Source organism: Giraffa tippelskirchi, chromosome X, assembly GCF_054371585.1.
Source record: "Giraffa tippelskirchi isolate mGirTip1 chromosome X, T2T-mGirTip1v1.2.pri, whole genome shotgun sequence".
In the NCBI taxonomy this organism is placed as follows: Eukaryota; Metazoa; Chordata; class Mammalia; order Artiodactyla; family Giraffidae; genus Giraffa; species Giraffa tippelskirchi.
In genome coordinates this window covers 32,462,197-32,480,965 of record NC_137289.1, presented here as the reverse complement: position 1 = coordinate 32,480,965, position 18,769 = coordinate 32,462,197, and the positions used below count along the sequence as shown (strand labels likewise).

At 45.1% G+C, this 18,769-nt stretch overlaps 1 pseudogene; it reads left to right on the top strand.

Moving 5' to 3' along the window:
• Positions 1–15,498: 15,498 nt before the first annotated feature.
• Positions 15,499–18,567, top strand: LOC145536028 (heterogeneous nuclear ribonucleoprotein A/B-like; annotated as a pseudogene).
• Positions 18,568–18,769: the final 202 nt, after the last annotated feature.

Below are 18,769 nucleotides of genomic sequence, written 5' to 3'. Positions count from 1 at the left end.
TAATAAAGAGGAGGGTAAATGAAGCAATGAGAAAGATTGGTCTAATATTGATAAATGTTGAAGTTGGTTGATGGATATATGATGTTAATTATTCTTAGTTTATGTTTCAAAATTTCTATAATAAATGTCTTATTTAATGTGAGCAGCTCAATCCAGTAGTCAGAGAACAATTCTGTCAGATAGTAGAGGAACAAACAGAAACAGGTTGAATGTAGAGACTGCCACTCAGGCAGATAAATGCAGAATAATCAGCGGTTAACCTCAGACATGCAGATGACACCACCCTTGTGGCAGAAAGTGAAGAACAAATAAAGAGCCTCTTGATGAAAGTGAAAGGGGAGAGTGAAAAAGTTGGCTTAAACCTCAACATTCAGAAAATTAAGATCATAACATCTGGTCCCATCACTTCATGGGAAATAGATGGGGAAACGATAGAAACAGTGAGAGACTATTTTCTTGGGCTCCAAAATCACTGCAGATGGTGATTGCAGCCATGAAATTTAAAGATGCTTGCTCCTTGGAAGAAAAGTTATGACCAAACTAGACAGCATATTAAAAAGCAGAGACATTACTTTGCCAACAAAGGTCTGTCTAGTCAAAGCTATGGCTTTTCCAGCGTAGTCATGTATGGATGTGAGAGTTGGACTATAAAGAAAGAATTGATGCTTTTGAACTGTGGTGTTGGAGAAGACTCTTGAGAATCCCTTGGACTGCAAGGAGATCCAACCAGTCCATCCTAAAGGAAATCAGTCCTGACTATACCTTGGAAGGACTGATGCTGAAGCTGAAACTCCAATATTTTGGCCACCTGATGCGAAGAGCTGACTCATTGGAAAAGACCCTGATGCTGGGAAAGATTGAAGGCAGGAGGAGAAGGGGACGACAGAGGATGAGATGGTTGGATGGCATCACCAACTCGATGGACATGGGTTTAGGTGGACTCCGGGAGTTGGTGATGGACAGGGAGGCCTGGCGTGCTGTAGTCCATGGGGTCACAAAGAGTTGGATACGACTGAGAGACTGAACTGAACTGAACAAATTTGTTAGCAAGGTCCAGAATTTTAGGATTCTAATTGTCCACAAATTTAGAAAGAGGAATCAAATTAACTCTCAGAGTTACAGCAGAGCCTGTTTCCTCCCTGTTCTTTTTTGTGCAACCTGTGTTACTGTGTTAGGCAGCATCCTGGGGTCTGCAGTACCCATTACACCTAAATCAGTCATTCAGTCAATCAATCAATCAGGGGTCTGACCTGATTCCTGTCTTTCTCAGCAACAAAGATTTGGAGACTCAGATACAAGAATTTCTACAGAGAATCAGGTAAAAAAATTCCATTTGCTTATTTAATGGGAAGAGCAAAAAGGAAATTCTTCCATGAAGACATTTATACAAAAATGCAGTTCATGGTATAGCTCTATCATTGTTATAAGAATAAGACATAAAGTTTATGTTTGTGCTATGAATTAATTCATAAAGAACCTAGGATGGATGAGAAGGAAAAAACCTCTCTTTGAATCATTTTTACTGATAAAAGAAAATAAACGTGAACTTTATAAAAATCAGATCTCCTTGAGGTAAACTTCATTTAGATACCTTATGAACACTCAATTCAACATCATATTATATTAATATCCTCCATAAATCAACTCTTACTTCTGACTTTTGTCTGTTTTTGATAACAGTATCTCAGTCATTCACTTTGATTTGTATCATTTTAAAATTAGATTCCACATATGAGTGAAATCATATATTTGTCTTTCTCTGACTTACTTCACTCACTATGACAATCTCTAGGTCCATCCATGGTGATGCAAATGGCATTATTTCATTCTTTTTTATGGCTGAGCATCCATTCCTTGGTCAATGTCTCCATGTCCTGGCTATTGTAAATAACGTATCAGTGAACATTTGGGTGCATGTATATTTGAATTACATTTTCTCTGGATATATGCCCAGGGGTGGAATTACTGGATCATATGGTAGTTCTTTTTTTTCTCTTTCAAATCAGAATTTTTGCCATGTTTCAAGCATCTTGTATTGAACTTTTTAAAAAAAGTTATTCATTTTTAATTGAAGGATAATTGCTTTACAGTATTGTGTTGGTTTCTGGCATACATCAACATGTATCAGCCATAGGTATACATATGTCCTCTCCCTGTTGAACCTCCCTCTTGCCTCCCACTCCATACCACCCTTCTAGGTTGTCACAAAGCACCGGGTTTAAACTCCCTGTGTCACACAGCAAATTCCCACTGATTATCTATTTTACATATCGTAATGTATATTTCTATGCTACCCTCTCAATTTGTCCCACCCTCTTTCCCCTTCTGTGCCCACAAGCCTGTTCTTTATTTCTGCATCTCCATTGCTGCCCTGCAAATAGGTTCATCAGTACCAGTACCATCTTTCTAGATTCGAGATATATATATATATATATATATATATATGTATGTATATAATGTTTATGTATATATATATATGTATGTATGTATATATATGCATATGGTAGTTATATTTGTAGTTTCTTGTGGAATCTCCATACTGTTCTCCATAGTGGTCTTATCAATTTACATTCCCACCAACAGTGTAGAAAGGAGGGAGGGGTCCCTTTTCTTCACACCCTCTCTACCATTTATTGTTTGTAGACTTTTTGATGATGGCCATTCTGACTGTTGTTAAGGTGATACCTCATTGTAGCTGTGATTTGCATTTCTCTGATAGTGATGTTGAGCATCTCTTCATGTGCTTTTTGGCCATCTGTATCAATCATTCAGTTTCAAAATTTCAGAGACACCTGTGACTTCTGGGGAAAAAAAAACAAACATGCAATATTTCATTAATGGATCCTTTTTTTCATATTTGTACTGCCTCTGCTCGAAGTCAGGCTCTAATGATTTTCTCATGGACAATTATACTTAACTGATTTTCTGAAAATCTCATTGTTTTCCATAAATAGTACTTCATTAAATACTATTTATTTCATATGTCCTATGTATCTAATCTATGCCGTGGATTGGAAGTGATACATTTCGGTTAACAGTTCTTTGAGCTATGATTAAGCCCCTTGGCTTCTTTCCCACTGGATGGAAATGACAGTGACAGCGTGGACCTTGGAAGATGTGGATTCAAGATGGTTGCAGTGCCTCACAACAAACTGCATAATGACATCACCACCCTCCGGTCATCTTGCTCAAAACTTCAGAGCCATTCAACACTCTTCCGCGAAATTATCTCCAAATCCCTGAGTTCTCTGATTCTTCCCTTTTCCCATTCCCATCCCCAGGCCCTCATCTGGCTTACTTTAACCACAAACTCATACTTGATGCCTAACTGTAGCTTCTCCATCTCTCCTTTCCTACTTCCTGCAGCCTGTGTTACTTTCTCAAAATATTAATGGGCTTATGTAACTTGTTTGCTGGAAATAGCTCCTGGTTCCACCCTGTTGTTCAGTTGCTCAGTCATGTCTGACTCTTTGCATTCCCGTGGACCATAGCCTGCCAGGCTCCTCTGTTCATGGGATTCTCCAGGCAAGAAGACTAGAATGGGTTGCCATTTCCTTCTCTAGGGGATCTTCCCAACCCAGGGTTCGGACCCATGGCTCCTGCTTGGCAGGCCGATTCTTTACCATGGAGTCACCTCAGAAGCCTAGTTCCCCCTTACATACTGAATAAAAACAGTTTTGCACAGTTTTTGCCACATCTTGATTTCCTCCCTTTCAAAATAATGTCCTATGATGCCCCAGATTCCCTTCCAACATGCACTGTCTATGGATCCCTGACATTCCTCCGTCTCCTGGACATACCTGCATGCTCCTAGCCTAGGCCCTTGGCGCACGTCTTTTCTGCTTGAACTCTGTACTCTATTGGATTCCTAACCATCCCCTCTTTCCAGGTTCAGCTCTCATGCCCAGCTAATGACTTAGGTAAGAGTCTCTGAAATAGAAGCAGATTTCATCAATAACATGAAAGTAACAATATAAATAATAGCAATAGCAATACAAATAACACCAATAACTCACATGGATCAAGCCCTTATCTACTGTGCCAGACACTGTTCTATGTGGTTTCAACATATAAATTCTTCTGTTCTTGCCAATAACTCCTCACCTGACATCTTCAGTGTCAGTGTGGACGAGGATACAGACTGACCACACTCTTCATCCCTTGACTCCAGCATCAGCTGATGCTGGTTGAGTGCTCACCACGGGTCTTATCTTTTTTACTCCATTTACACCTCACAATACCGAAAGGCAGGTGCCATCATTAGATCCATTCTATAGACCTGACAGTTGAGGCACAGAGAGAGGTCAGCCAACTTGCCCAGGGTCACAGAGCGAGGAGATGGTGGGGCTCTGCAACGCGCCTCTGTAATCAGTGGCTTCTTTCTCTGGTGGGCGCTGATCTGACTCTGGAGACGCTGAGAACCCACAGCACAATGGCTGGGTCGCGTCTTGTGACATTCCCACACCGCCCAGCACAGGGCCTGTATACCAGAGCCAACATAGGCTTACTGATGCTCACAGGTACAAAAACGCGCAGGACAGATGTCATTTTCATAGGAAACCATCCTGTCCTCATTGGGAATCATCAGAGGATAAACATCTTCCTTCTCACAGACCCTCATGAATAAATGAATAAAGAGAAAGTGACTGAAGTGGTGAATATAAAGCAGTGTGATGTGGTCATCTGTAAAGTTTTATTGGAAATCTTCAATGCCAAAGTGTTACTGCCCACGATGTAAGGAACTACTCCTCCTAAATACAAGCTTCCAAAGAGCACATTAGTGATGGGCACACACATGTCACCTCCTCTTTTCCACACCTGCATTAAAGTGTCATTAAGAATGAGATTCTTGAGGGACTTCCTTGGCAGTCCAGTTGTTAAGACTCTGTGCTTCCACTGCAGGGGACACCGGTTCAATCCCTGGTGGCGGAAACCAAAATCCCACATGCCATGGGGCGTGGGAATAAAAGAGAGAAAGAAAGGTTTAAAGAATTTATCAACACAATTAATTAATGATAAAAATGATTAATGTCCTCCAGGATAAAGGTACCTAAGTAGCTGTCTGTTCAAATGCCCGTGCCCCTCAAAGGCAGGTTGGCTAATAGAGCAGCCCCACCTCTGTCTCCCTGCTCCTCCTTCTCTATTCCAACCCAGTGGCAGAAGAGGGGCCACGTGTGAAAATGCAGTGAGTGGTTCAGGGCAGCACAGAGCCTGTCGGTGAGTGACACTGAACAATTACACTCTGGTTTGATTTCTTTTAAAAGGGGGATGATGATTATGATGAAGAAACAGGATAAATCAAGTACGATGTCAAGCATGGGACTCATGGTTAGAAGCTATTCTTAATATTCAGGATATTCCCATGCCCCAAGACACCTGTAAACATGTCTTGAACAAGCATAAAACCCTCAGCCTGGCCTGGCTTTCATTTGGCTCTTCTCACTGCAGAAACAGAATTCAGGAAGTTAGAGGAGAGACAGAGAGGGAGGGGAGGGAAAGGGTGGGTTGGTGAGGGGTGGAGGGGGAGGGGAAGGAAGGAACAGAAGTGCAGGAGAGAAGGGCAGCAATGGGGAAGATGGAAACAAAGTCTTCCTGATCTAGAACACAGGCGCAAGTGTTGTAGGGTGCCTGCAGCCAGCGGTGGGGAGCTGAGTCCAGCCCTGTATGCAGAGCTCCACAGTTACCTGCAAAGTTGAAGGAAGGGCCCTGAAGGAAGGTCCACTTTCACCGTAAGCTTTCAGGAGAGCACCAAGCACTGGCCGGGGTCTCCGCCTGCACTCTGACGTGGGTTAGCGCAAATCTGTAGTACTTGTTGCTTTCGCCTGGGGCGGGTTGGGTTTCGTACAGCCGGCTTCTGAGCACACTGTGTGCCCTGCAGATAGAGCCCCCGAGGGCCAGAGCAAGCAGCCCCCTAGCTAATCATTGCATTTGAATCACTAGCCCCATTCATGGAGTTTGCGGGTGAATGAAACAGAACCAGAGCCCCATCCATTAGTTACAGAGTTGGCGTGGTGGAGAGGGGTGGAGGGTGGAGACATACTCAGAGCCCACAGGACAAGGCGGACCACTGGGCTGTGGGTTTTTCCAGCCCCATCTTTGCATCTCTCGCTCTGGAGGAACTGTGGGCTAGGAGCCTGCATCCCTGGAGAGATGTTCTCCTAACGTTTCTCCAGGGCTCTGGCTCCAGGGGCCAGTGAGGGCTCGTTTCCCTGCCCCTCCCCACCCCAAGTTGGCAGGCCTCCAGCTTATGGCCATGCCCTGGCCTCAAGTGCCCCCAGAGGGTCCCACCTACCTTGGTCAAGGGGCAGGGCGGGAGGTAGCAGGGTCGAGGGAGGGAGGGGGGTCGAGGAGGGAGGACACCTAAGCAGGAGCAGGTACACATTGGACCAGCAACACAAGCTTTAACCCGGACCAGGTGCCCAAAAGAGGCACGGACCCGGCGGTTTGCCTCTGATCTATCCCAGACTGGGACATCTGCACAGATCCTGGCACAGAGGCCGATTCATTCACAGCACTCAAGACTGGAGCCTCCGCTGGGGGCAGGTGGGGTGGGGGGGCGCAGCCTGGGTGATGCTATTGCAGCCTGGAAGATGGCGAAGAACCGCATGGTCAGAGCCCGGGCCGGGTCAGGTGCTTTGGCGAAGCCCAGGAAACGCCCTTTCCCTGGGAGAGGCTGGTGGGCCGGACTCAGCTGCTGCACAGTCACGGCCCTCCGTCTCCCTATAGCCTCTCTCTCGGCCTTTCTCCTTTTCCAGATATGAAGCCTCCCGTGGTCTCAGCGATGGTAGTAGGAGGAGAAGAGGGCTAAGTGCGGTCTGAAGTGGGGCTGGGGGAGGACGAGGAGGCGGCCAGGAGCCCAGGCGGAAGCAGCAGCAGCAGCTGGAGCTGACCGCCTAGGGGCCCAGAGATGAGGGGGTGGGGGGGGGGAAACACAGGAACCTGCAGAGGCCCCTCCACCGCATCACATTCACCCTTTGAGCCCATGGATGGAGAGCCTTTTCCAGGGCACCAGATACGTCACTTGGTTCCCAAGTACACGGCTAACCCTGGAGCTTCCTAGTTCTCCAGGGGGCTCGGTTGGCTCTGGGTTCCTCTGGTTCTCTTCTGCAGTCCCTCTTCAGAGCCAAAATCCACCTGGATGGCCCAAGGCTAACAGGGACACCTCCCTCAGGACTCTGTGGTGGAGGCGGTACCTGCTGGGCATCCTGCCGTATTTAAATCCATCAAGTAGGGAAACTTTGGCCACTGATCTGGTTTGTTAATAGTGTTTTGTTGGAACTGGGCATGAGGTACAGTGGAGCAAGTGCAGGGTCACAATTACCTATGTTTAAATTTTAATATATTTTCATCATGTGCTATTTTTGCACTAATTTTGATATTTGTTAAATACTGCATTAAAATATTTTTGTCTTGATTACTGATTTTTTTTGATGCCACAATAACATTTTGTACAGGAGGGAATACCACCCCCTAAAGCAAGCCTAGAGCTGTGTATTGCAGAAATGTGTACTAGGGTAGGGGGCATGAAGGGGATCAGTTCAGTTCAGTCGCTCAGCTGTGTCCAACTCTTTGCGACCCCATGAACTGCAGCACGCCAGGCCTCCCTCTCCATCACCAACTCCCTACATCCACCCAAACCCATGTCCATCGAGTCGATGATGCCATCCAACCATCTCATCCCCTGTCGTCCCCTTCTTCTCCTGCCCTCAATCTTTCCCAGCATCAGGGTCTTTTCCAATGAGTCAGCTCTTCGCATCAGGTCGCCAAAGTATTGGAGTTTCAGCTTCAACATCAGTCCTTCCAATGAACACCCAGGACTGATCTCATTTAGGATGCACTGGTTGGATCTCCTTGCAGTCCAAGGGACTCTCAAGAGTCTTCTCCAACACCACAGTTCCAAAGCATCAATTCTTCGGCGCTCAGCTTTCTTTATAGTCCAGCTCTCACATCCATCCATGACCACTGGAAAACCATAGCCTTGACTAGACGGACCTTTGTTGGCAAAGTAATGTCTCTGCTTTTTAATACGCTATTTAGGTTGGTCATAACTTTCCTTCCAAGGAGTAAGCGTCTTTTAATTTCATGGCTGCAGTCACCATCTGCAGTGATTTTGGAGCCCAGAAAAATAAAGTCAGCCACTGTTTTCACTGTTTCCCCATCTATCTGCCATGAAGTGATGGGACCGGATGATCTTAGTTTTCTGAATGCTGAGCTTTAAGCCAACTTTTTCACTCTTCTCTTTCACTTTCTTCAAGAGGCTCTTTAGTTCTTCTTCGCTTTCTGCCATAAGGGTGCTGTCATCTGCATTTCTGAGGTTATTGATATTTCTCCCGGCAATCTTGATTCCAGCTGGTGCTTCCTCCAGCCCAGCGTTTCTCATGATGTCCTCTGCATATAAGTTAAATAAGCAGGGTGACAATATACAGCCTTGACCTACTCCTTTTCCTATTTAGAACCAGTCTGTTGTTCCACGTCCAGTTCTAACTGTTGCTTCCTGACCTGCATACAGGTTTCTCAAGAGGCAGGTCAGGTGGTCTGGTATTCCTATCTCTTTCAGAATTTTCCACAGTTTATTGTGATCCACACAGTCAAAGGCTTTGGCAAAGTCAATGAAGCAGAAGTAGATGTTTTTCTGGCACTCTCCTGGAAATTTTAAAATCAAGCAGGAAATAACATCCATATATTTAATTTCATCCACATCTCCAAACACTGAACACTTTGATTTCATTCTCTAAGGAAGGAGCCTGCAAGGCACATGGATGAGACTGCAGTCAGGGTGCACGTGAGTAGACCTGAAAAAAATTTCTCAGATCAGCCATCCTAAAACCTGCTTCCGGGCATGGACACTTTTGTCCTGGACATTCTCATGTTGATTTGTGCTTATGGCGATTTCCATGATTGGAAAATAAGACTGGAACTTTCCGGACTCTGAAAGTGAAAGTGACAGTCACTCAGTCCTGTCTGACTCTTTGACACCCCGTGGCCTATACAGTCCATAGAATTCTCCAGGCCAGAATACTGGACTGGGTAGCCGTTCCCTTCTCTAGGGGATCTTCCCAACCCAGGGATCGAACCCAGGTCTCCTGCATTGCAGGCGGATTCTTTACCAGCTGAGCCACTAGGGAAGCCCCTAAGGGATAGTAAATGGGATCAGCAAATTCAAGCTTATGGAAATAGCCCTTTAGCAGTGAGAACATAGTTCCCAAAGGAAAAACAATAGAGCCACTTTTCCTACACCTGTGGTAACTTATCTATCTGAATATATATATATATAGATACAGTCTCTTCCAATAAAGTTCAGGTCCTCCTCACACAAATATCCATTAGGGAGGAAGTTAGCCCTCCTGAAAGCAATACTTCTATCTTCTGAGTTCATATTGGGACTCAATATGACCTTAAAGTACTTAATGCACTGAGGAGCTGGGTTATAAGAGGGTTCAATTGTACTATTTCAAATATTCAAAACCAAGCATAATCTCTGAGGTAAAATGCGTGATTTTGTGACTATTTGAGCATTGGTACAAGGGAGTAATTGGTTCAGAGAACACACTATAGGAGTAACTAGCATGCTTAGTTGCACTCAGATGAATGGGGTTGAAAGCTTCAAGTCCATGTCCTGCTGTTGTTTTTCAGCATGTGGTAATGCAAGGCAGGGAGCGGCAGCCCTAAACTTGTCAATAAAAACAAAACCAAAAATGAACAATTACGGACAAAACTCCAGTGACCGAAAAAGGGTAAAAAATGAGAATTTTAATATATAGTCAAAATATGCCTTGAAGATATCACACAGATTCAATGTTATGAAACTATCAAAGGCATAAGTGAATATTCTCTTGAGGAATTTCTAATCTAAGGATTTTTTTAAACCACTTTTTGTGGTACAATTTAGGAACAAGTGGGTTTTGTGGAATTTGTTTGGTGATGGTGGGGTAGCTCTCAATGCAGGGTAGATTTGGACCTGTGTTAATCTGAAGTACTTTTGCATTTCGTACAATTTAGGAACAAGTGGGTTTTGTGGAATTTGTCTGGTGATGGTGGGGTAGCTGTCAATTCAGGGTAGATTTGGACCTGTGTTAATCTGAAGTACTTTTTCATTTCCTCTAGTGATGATTTCAGAGAAGGCAATGGCACCCCACTCCAGTACTCTTGCCTGGAAAATCCCATGGACGGTGGAGCCTGGTAGGCTGCAGTCCATGGGGTCGCTGAGAGTCGGACATGACTGAGCGACCTCACTTTCACTTTTCACTTTCACGCATTGGAGAAGGAAATGGCAACCCACTCCAGTGTTCTTGCCTGGAGAATCCCAGGGACGGGGGAGCCTGGTGGGCTTCCATCTGCGGGGCCGCACAGAGTCGGCCACGACTAAAGCGACTTAGCAGCAGCAGCAGCAGCAGCAGTGATGACTTATTTCTAGGTCATGGGATCAAGAGGTGAATACCTGAGACCATAGAAAACCTTAAGTTGTATCAAAGAAGCATTGATAGGAGGAAAAATCAGGAAAGGTTTTTCATTACCTTTGCTGCAGAAACTCTGTGTGAGGGTTGTGATGGACCTGGGCTGCAGACCTGGTTGGGGCTGAGGTGAAGGGTCTAGAAAGCAGGGCTGGGAGCCTAAGGCCGGAGGCTGGGCTCACAGTCAGGTCTGGCCAGGGCTTGGGAAGCCCAGGCCTCTGCTCTGTCACACAGGCAAAGGAAGCTCACAGGGAAAGAAAACCTGACGTTTTGGTGACTTGCTTCACCTGGTTTACATAGTGGTCTGTTAGTGGACTTCTGAAGGGCGAAAGAGCCACAAGAAACAAGGGAAATGAGAAAATGTTCTCATCTATTTCCAAGCTACAGCATGAATACCCAAGAACCTCCTTTTCTGTTTTTTTTTTTTTTTTAATTGAGGTATAACTGACATACATTAGTTTCAGGTGTAGAACATAATATTTGTTATTTGCATACATTACAAAATGATTACCACAAGTGTAGTTAACGTCCATCACCACATAGTTACAGATGATTATTTCTACTGATGAGAAGAAATTGATTTTTTGTTACTGTTGGTTTTGGGGGTTTTTTTGGTCTACACTTTGTGCTTTTCATGATCTCAGTTCCCTGACCAGGTATTGAAATTGGGTCATGGCAGTGAAAGATCAGAATCCTAGCCACTAGACCACCAGGGAACTCCCAAGAAGAAACACTTAATATGTGCTTTTCCCTTTCTCTTTTGCAAATATAATAGACTTGCTTTCTGTAACTACTCCTGGGAATAGAGACCTAATGCTGGCCCAATAGCCCACTGTGGGCTCTGGTTGTTTAGGGAGGTACATTTTGTTGTTGGGGAGGTACACTGGTCCGTTTGAATTCTCCCAGCCTGGTGTGCTGCAGTCCATGGGGTCGCAAGGAGTTGGACACAACTAAGCGAATGAACTGAACTGAAAATGAGCTCAATTGGGCTTTCCTGTTGGATCACAAGCTAAAGAATCTTCGTGCAACGCAGGAGTCCTGGGTTCAATCCCTGGGTTGGGAAGATGCCCTGGAGGAGGAAATGGCACCCCACTCCACTATTCTTGCCTAAAAAGTTCCATGGACGGAGGACCCTGGTGGGCTACAGTCCACGACATTGCAAAGATTTGGACACGACTGAGCGACTAACACTTTGTTTCAAAACGAGCTCTATTACACTGGTCTTCTTTATGTACTCATGTAGAGGAAGGATCCTAAATCCTAAAATTACAGAGCAAAAATGAGGAGTCAGGAAAGCAGAGGAGGCTATACTGTCAGGATTTATAGTCTAGAAACTTCCAAAATGATTAAATGCAATGTAAACACCAGTAACTAAGATGCTGAGTGGATGGTGTGGTTTAATTGACACGATTTTGTTAATAGTTGCCAGACATCCTGGGAAAAGGCTTTCGTGTGACCCCTACCTCCACAGTTGTAATAATTTTTTTTTTATTGAGGTACAATTGACATACATTATTTTCTAGGGTTCCAGAATCACTACAGATGGTGACTGCAGCCATGAAATGAAAAGACAATTGCTCCTTTGGAAGAAAAGCTAAGACCAACCTAGACAGCATATTAAAAAGTAGAGTCATCATGTATATTATCATATGTGAAACAGAACACCATTCCATGTTCGATGCATGAGACAAGGGTTCAGGGCCGGGGAAATGGGAAGACCCAGAGGGATGGGATGGGGAGGGATGTGGGTGGGGGGTCCAGGAAGCGGAACACATGTAAACCCATGGCTGATTCATGTCAATGTATGGCAAAAACTATTACAATATTGTAAAGTAATTAGCCCCCAACTAAAATAAATAAATTTATTAAAAAATAAAAAAATAAATAAATAAAAAGCAGAGTCATTACTTTGCCAACAAAGATCCGTCTAGTCAAAGCTATGGTTTTTCCAGTAGTCATGGATGGATGTGAGAGTTGGACCAGAAAGACAGCAGAGCGCAGAAGAATTAATCCTTTTGAACTGTGGTGTTGGAGAAGACTCTTGAGAGTCCCTTGGGGTGCCAGGAGATCAAACCAGTGAATCCTAAGGAAATCAGTACTGAATATTCATTGGAAGGACTGATGTTGAAGCTGAAGCTCCAATACTTTGGCCACCTGAAGGGAAGACCTGACTCATTGGAAAAGACCCTGATGATGGGAAAGATTGAAGGGAGGAGAAGTAGACGACAGAGGATGAAATGGTTGGATGGCATCACCGACTCAATGGACTGAGTTTGAGGAAGCTTCGGGAGTTGGTGATAGACAGGGTAGCCTGGCATGCTGCAGTCCATGGGTCACAAAAGTCGGTCACGCCTGAGCGACTGTAATGAATGGAACTGACATACATTAGCTTCAGGTGTATAACACAGTGATTCAGTTATCTTATATACTCTGAAATGATCACAATAAGTCTAGTTAACATCGTCACCACACCAAAATTTTTCTTATAATGAGAACTTTTAATAGCTACTCGCTTAACAACTTTCAAATAGAAAATACAAATATTATTAACTGTAGTTACCACACTGTACATTACACATTCCCCCTGTGACTTAAGTTTGTACCTTTGAACCCCTTGACCATTTCTCCCACCTCCGGCAACCACCAATCTGTTCTTTTGTGTGAGTTTTTTCTTTTAAAATTTTTTGGCGGATTGTTTTCATAGTTGTCCATGTAATAGTGAGGTCATACAGTATCTATCTTTATGACTTATTTCACTTAGCATAATGCCCTCAAGGTTCATCTATGTTGTAGCATATTCAAGATTTCTTTTTTGTGGCTGGATGTATTCCACTGCATATACAGGCATATTTCACTTATTGTGCTTGACTTTACTGCACTTTGCAGATAATGTGTTTTTTACACATTGAGGTTTGTGGCCACCTTGTATCTAGCAAGTGTACTGGTGCCATTTGTCCAAGAGCATTTGCTCACTTCTTGCCTCTGTCACATTTTGGCAATTTTGGCAATATTTCAAGCTTTTTCATCATTGTTATATTTGTTATGGTGATCTATGATCAGTGATCTCTTACTACTGCAAAAATATTCCACCTTGCTGAAGGCGCAGATGATGGTTAACGTTTTTTAGCAGTAGTTTTAAATTAGGGTATTTATGCTGTTTTCTAAGACATAATGATTTTGCACAATTAATAGACTACAAATACAGTGTAAAAATGACATTTATATGTATTGGGAAAACAAGAAATTCGTGTGGATGACTTTGTAGTGCTATTTGCTTCACTGCTGTGGTCTGGAACCAAACTCACAGTATCTCCGAGCCGTGCCTGTATACACATGTTCTTTGTCCCTGCATCTGTGGATAGACAGTGAGGTTGTTTCCTTATCTGGCTATTGCAAGTAATGCTGCAGTGAGCACGGGGGTGCCACACTGTGGTTGACCTTGTTCTAAAACGCCTAGTTCCACTCTCCTGCCTTAGAACACTTGATGATGTTGGGATCTCCTAGGTGAGGAGAAGGGCTGTAGGACTTACGGTGTTTCACCACTCCAGGCAACATCACCATCCATCTAGAATCCTGAACCTGAGGGTAGAACCGAATCAGCTGACAGTGTCCTGAGCCCACAAAAGCTGGAGGGTGGGGACAGGTTGGCGTATGCAGAAATGACGGTGGTCTGCCTCTTTCCCTCCAAATTACTGGCTGGGAAGAAACTGAGTTGGAATGGAGTTGAACCTAGTTAGGTGAACTTTCCTTAGCATTCAAGACTAAAATATTAAGGCAGTATCCAGAGCTTCAGCAACTCTCATGTCCCAGTAAGACAAGTCACAAGCCCCCTGAACCCCCTTGCCAGACCACCTTTCTAACTCTCAAGAGGTTAGGTGGATAAAAGATCCCCTCAGTCATCGTTCTGTCTATAAAGCCAACATGTTCCTTCCTATTATTTATTTAGTTCAGACTGAAGATGGGCTTTTAAAATAGGTGCTGTTTCCCTCACTATGACTTTGAAAGGGGTTGAGTTTTTATCATGCTCAGCTCCCCTCAAAGACCAGGGTAACACTGTCCATAGCCAGGAGGGAGAGAACGGCTGGACTGCTGTTAGAGCACTAACATTTCTTTACCCTTTTACCAGGCAAAGCATTGACAGCAAGGACACGGTACTGTTCGCCAACGGGCTTACATGTAGGACCCGGAAAATAATCCAAGACAACTAAAAGTGAGAGGACAAGAGCAAAGAGTAAGCCTAGACCAGAGCTTGGCACGTAGAGTCTACCAACATGAAGGATGGGCTGGAGGGAGGGATGCAGCATTAGCCTTCCTATGAGGTTTTAGCAATAAAATAGTTTCTTCCATTTCATCACCAGCATATAGATTTGCATGTTGTGTTTTTCTCTTAACTGCTCAAGGCTTACGAATGGGAGGGCCAAGTGTTGGTGATATCAGAGGGCTGTAATTCTCAGACATATGTCCCCTGTGGCCATGGGTCACCCTCTCGTCCTAATCCTGGATGGACCCCATAGGGCCACATTGTTTTCGGGTCCAACTGGAATTGGGTGCTTCTGCTGCCACTGCAGCCCCAAACACCCAGGCCCCCCATGCCATCCTTGCCTCCTCCACCTGTGCCTTCCTTTGTGTTAGGTTGGTTTAGCCTGGCAAGGGCCCATGTCTACAGCATTCATTTTGTAGCCCCTTTCTTGAAAGACCTGTTTTCTATGACAGTTTTTCTAAAGTGTTTCTCTGCCAGATTCAAGTTTTTCATAGCATCTTAAGAACACTTCATCAAATGCCTGATGGATGAACTGAATAAATGAAAACAGAACACTGGAGGCGGCGGCACCGCGCGGCCGGGGCGAGCTGTAGAGTCGGTGGGTTCCTGTCGCTGCGGAGGCGGAATTGGAGAGCGCGAGGTCGCAGCGGCTCCGTCCGTAGACGGGGGAGAGGCCCGGCAGCGCGAGCGTGAGCGCAGCCGAGCCCGCGGTGCCTTCTCGGCGGGTGGGGACGAGCGGGCCCCGCGGCGTCATTGGCGGCGAGGAGCCACGCGCCTCGGCCTAGCATGTGGGAAGCAGGTGAAGAGCAGCCCATGGAGACAACCGGAGCCACCGAGAACGGACATGAGGCTGCCCCTGAAGGCGAGTCACCGGCCGGGACCGGGACCGGCGTCGCGGCGGGCGCTGGAGGCGGCAGCGCGGCGCCCCAGGCCGGCAACCAGAACGGTGCTGAGGGCGACCAGATCAGCGCCAGCAAGAATGAGGAGGACGCGGGGAAAATGTTCGTTGGTGGCCTGAGCTGGGATACCAGCAAAACGGACCTAAAAGATTATTTTACCAAATTTGGAGAGGTTGTTGGCTGTACACCAACAACCTCTCCAAATTTGGTAAAATAATCTTTAAATTGAAGAAAGCAGGGAAAACCACTAGACCATTCAGGTATGACCTAGATCAAATCCCTTATGAGTATACAGTGGAAGTGACAAATAGATTTAAGGGTCTAGACCTGATAGACAGAGTGCCTGATGAACTATGGACAGAGGTTCGTGACATTGTACAGGAGACAGGGATCAAGAAAATCCCCATGGAAAAGAAGTGCAAAAAAGCAAAATGGCTGTCTGAGGAGGTCTTACAGATAGCTTGGAAGAGAAGAGAAGCGAAAAGCAAAGGAGAAAAGGAAAGATATTCCGATCTGAATGCAGAGTTCCACAGAATAGCAAGGAGAGATAAGAAAGCCTTCCTCAGCGATCAGTGAAAAGAAAGAGAGGAAAACAACAGATTGGGAAAGACTAGAGATCTCTTCAAGAAAATTAGAGATACCAAAGGAACATTTCATGCAAAGATGGGCTCGATAAAGGACAGAAATGGTATGGACCTAACAGAAGCAGAAGATATTAAGAAGAGGTGGCAAGAATACACAGAAGAACGGTACAAAAAAGACCTTCATGACCCAGATGATTACGATGGTGTGATCACTCACCTAGAGCCAGACATCCTGGAATGTGAAGTCAAGCGGGCCTTAGGAAGCATCACTACCAACAAAGCTAGTGGAGGTGATGGAATTCCAGTTGAGCTATTTCAAATCCTCAAAGGTGATGCTGTGAAAGTGCTGCACTCACTATGCCAGCAAATTTGGAAAACTCAGCAGTGGCCACAGGACTGGAAGAGGTCAGTCTTCGTTCCAATCCCAAAGAAAGGCAATGCCAAAGAATGCTCAAACTACCGCACAATTGCACTCATCTCACATGCTAGTAAAGTAATGCTTAAAATTCTCCAAGCCAGGCTTCAGCAATACATGAACCGTGAACTTCCAGATGTTCAAGCTGGTTTTAGAAAAGGCAGAGGAACCAGAGATCAAATTGCCAACATCCGCTGGATCATCGAAAAAGCAAGAGTTCCAGAAAAACAACTATTTCTCCTTTATTGACTATGCTAAAGCCTTTGACTGTGTGGATCACAATAAACTGTGGAAAATTCTTCAAGAGATGGGAATACCAGACCATCTGACCTGTCTCTTGAGAAACCTGTATGCAGGTCAGGAAGCAACAGTTAGAACTGGACATGGAACAACAGACTGGTTCCAAATAGGAAAAAGAGTCCGTCAAGGCTGTATATTGTCACCCTGCTTATTTAACTTATATGCAGAGTACATCATGAGAAACGCTGGGCTGGAAGAAACACAAGCTGGAATCAAGATTGCCGGGAGAAATATCAATAACCTCAGATATGCGGATGACACCACCCTTACGGCAGAAAGTGAAGAAGAACTGAAGAGCCTCTTGATGAAGGTCAAAGAGGAGAGTGAAAAAGTTGGCTTAAAGCTCTACGTTCAGAAAACTAAGATCATGGCATCTGGTCCCATCACTTCATGGGAAATAGATGGGGAAACAGTGGAAACAGTGTCAGACTTTATTTTTTTGGGCTCGAAAATCACTGCTGATGGTGATTGCAGCCATGAAATTAAAAGACGCTTACTCCTTGGAAGGAAGGTTATGGCCAACCTAGATAGCATATTTAAAAGCAGAGACATTACTTTGCCAACAAAAGTCTGTCTAGTCAAGGCTATGGTTTTGCCAGTGGTCATGTATGGATGTGAGAGTTGGATGGTGAAGAAAGCTGAGCGCCGAAGAATTGATGCTTTTGAACTGTGGTGTTGGAGAAGACTCTTGAGAGTCCCTTGGACTGCAAGGAGATCTAATCAATCCATCCTAAAAGAGATCAATCCTGGGTGTTCATTGGAAGGTCTGATGTTGAAGCTGAAACTCCATTACTTTGGGCACCTCATGCGAAGGGTTGACTCATTGGAAAAGACCCTAATGCTGGGTAGGATTGGGGGCGGGAGGAGAAGGGGACGACAGAGGATGAGATGGTTGGATGCCATCACCGACTCGATGGACATGGGTTTGGGTAGACTCCGGGAGTTGGTGATGGACAGATAGGCCTGGCGTGCTGCAACTCACGGGGTAGCAAAGAGTCGGACACGACTGAGCGACTGAACTGAACTGTTGGCTGTACAATAAAAATGGATCCCAACACTGGCTGGTCAAGAGGGTTTGGATTTCTCCTCTTCAAAGGTGCAGCCAGTGTGGAGAAGGTTCTAGACCAGAAGGAGCACAGGCTGGATGGCCGTGTCATTGACCCCAAAAAAGCCATGGCCATCAAGAAAGACCCAGTAAAGAAAATTTTTGTAGGGGGTCTGAATCCTGAAGCCACTGAGGAGAAGATAAGGGAGTACTTCGGCGAGTTTGGGGAGATTGAAGCCATTGAGCTTCCAATGGATCCAAAGTCGAACAAAAGACGAGGCTTTGTTTTCATCACCTTTAAAGAAGAAGAACCTGTGAAGAAAGTTCTGGAGAAAAAGTTGCACACCATCAGTGGAAGTAAGTGTGAAATCAAGGTGGCTCAGCCCAAAGAGGTTTATCAACAGCAGCAGCATGGCTCTGGGGGTCGTGGGAATCGCAATCGAGGGAACCGAGGCAGTGGTGGCGACGGCGGAAGTGGAGGTCAGGGTAGTACAAATTACGGGAAGAGCCAGCGACGCGGTGGCCATCAGAATAACTACAAGCCATACTGAGGCTTCAGCAGGAGTGCCTGACTGACCACACACGCTTTGTTTCGGTATCAAGTGAACACGATTATATACCAAATTTAACTTGGCAAACTTTCTATCCCATGTGCATCTTATTTAAAATTTCCTCGCTGGAAATCACTCTCCTGTTTAATATTTCCAGAGCTCTAGTTGTTTAGGCAGCATGTGGTATCTCAAGAGGCCAGAGCAGCATTATGGGCTGATTTTTATTACCGGGTTACCCAGAACCAGATTGGAGGGTCTGCTTC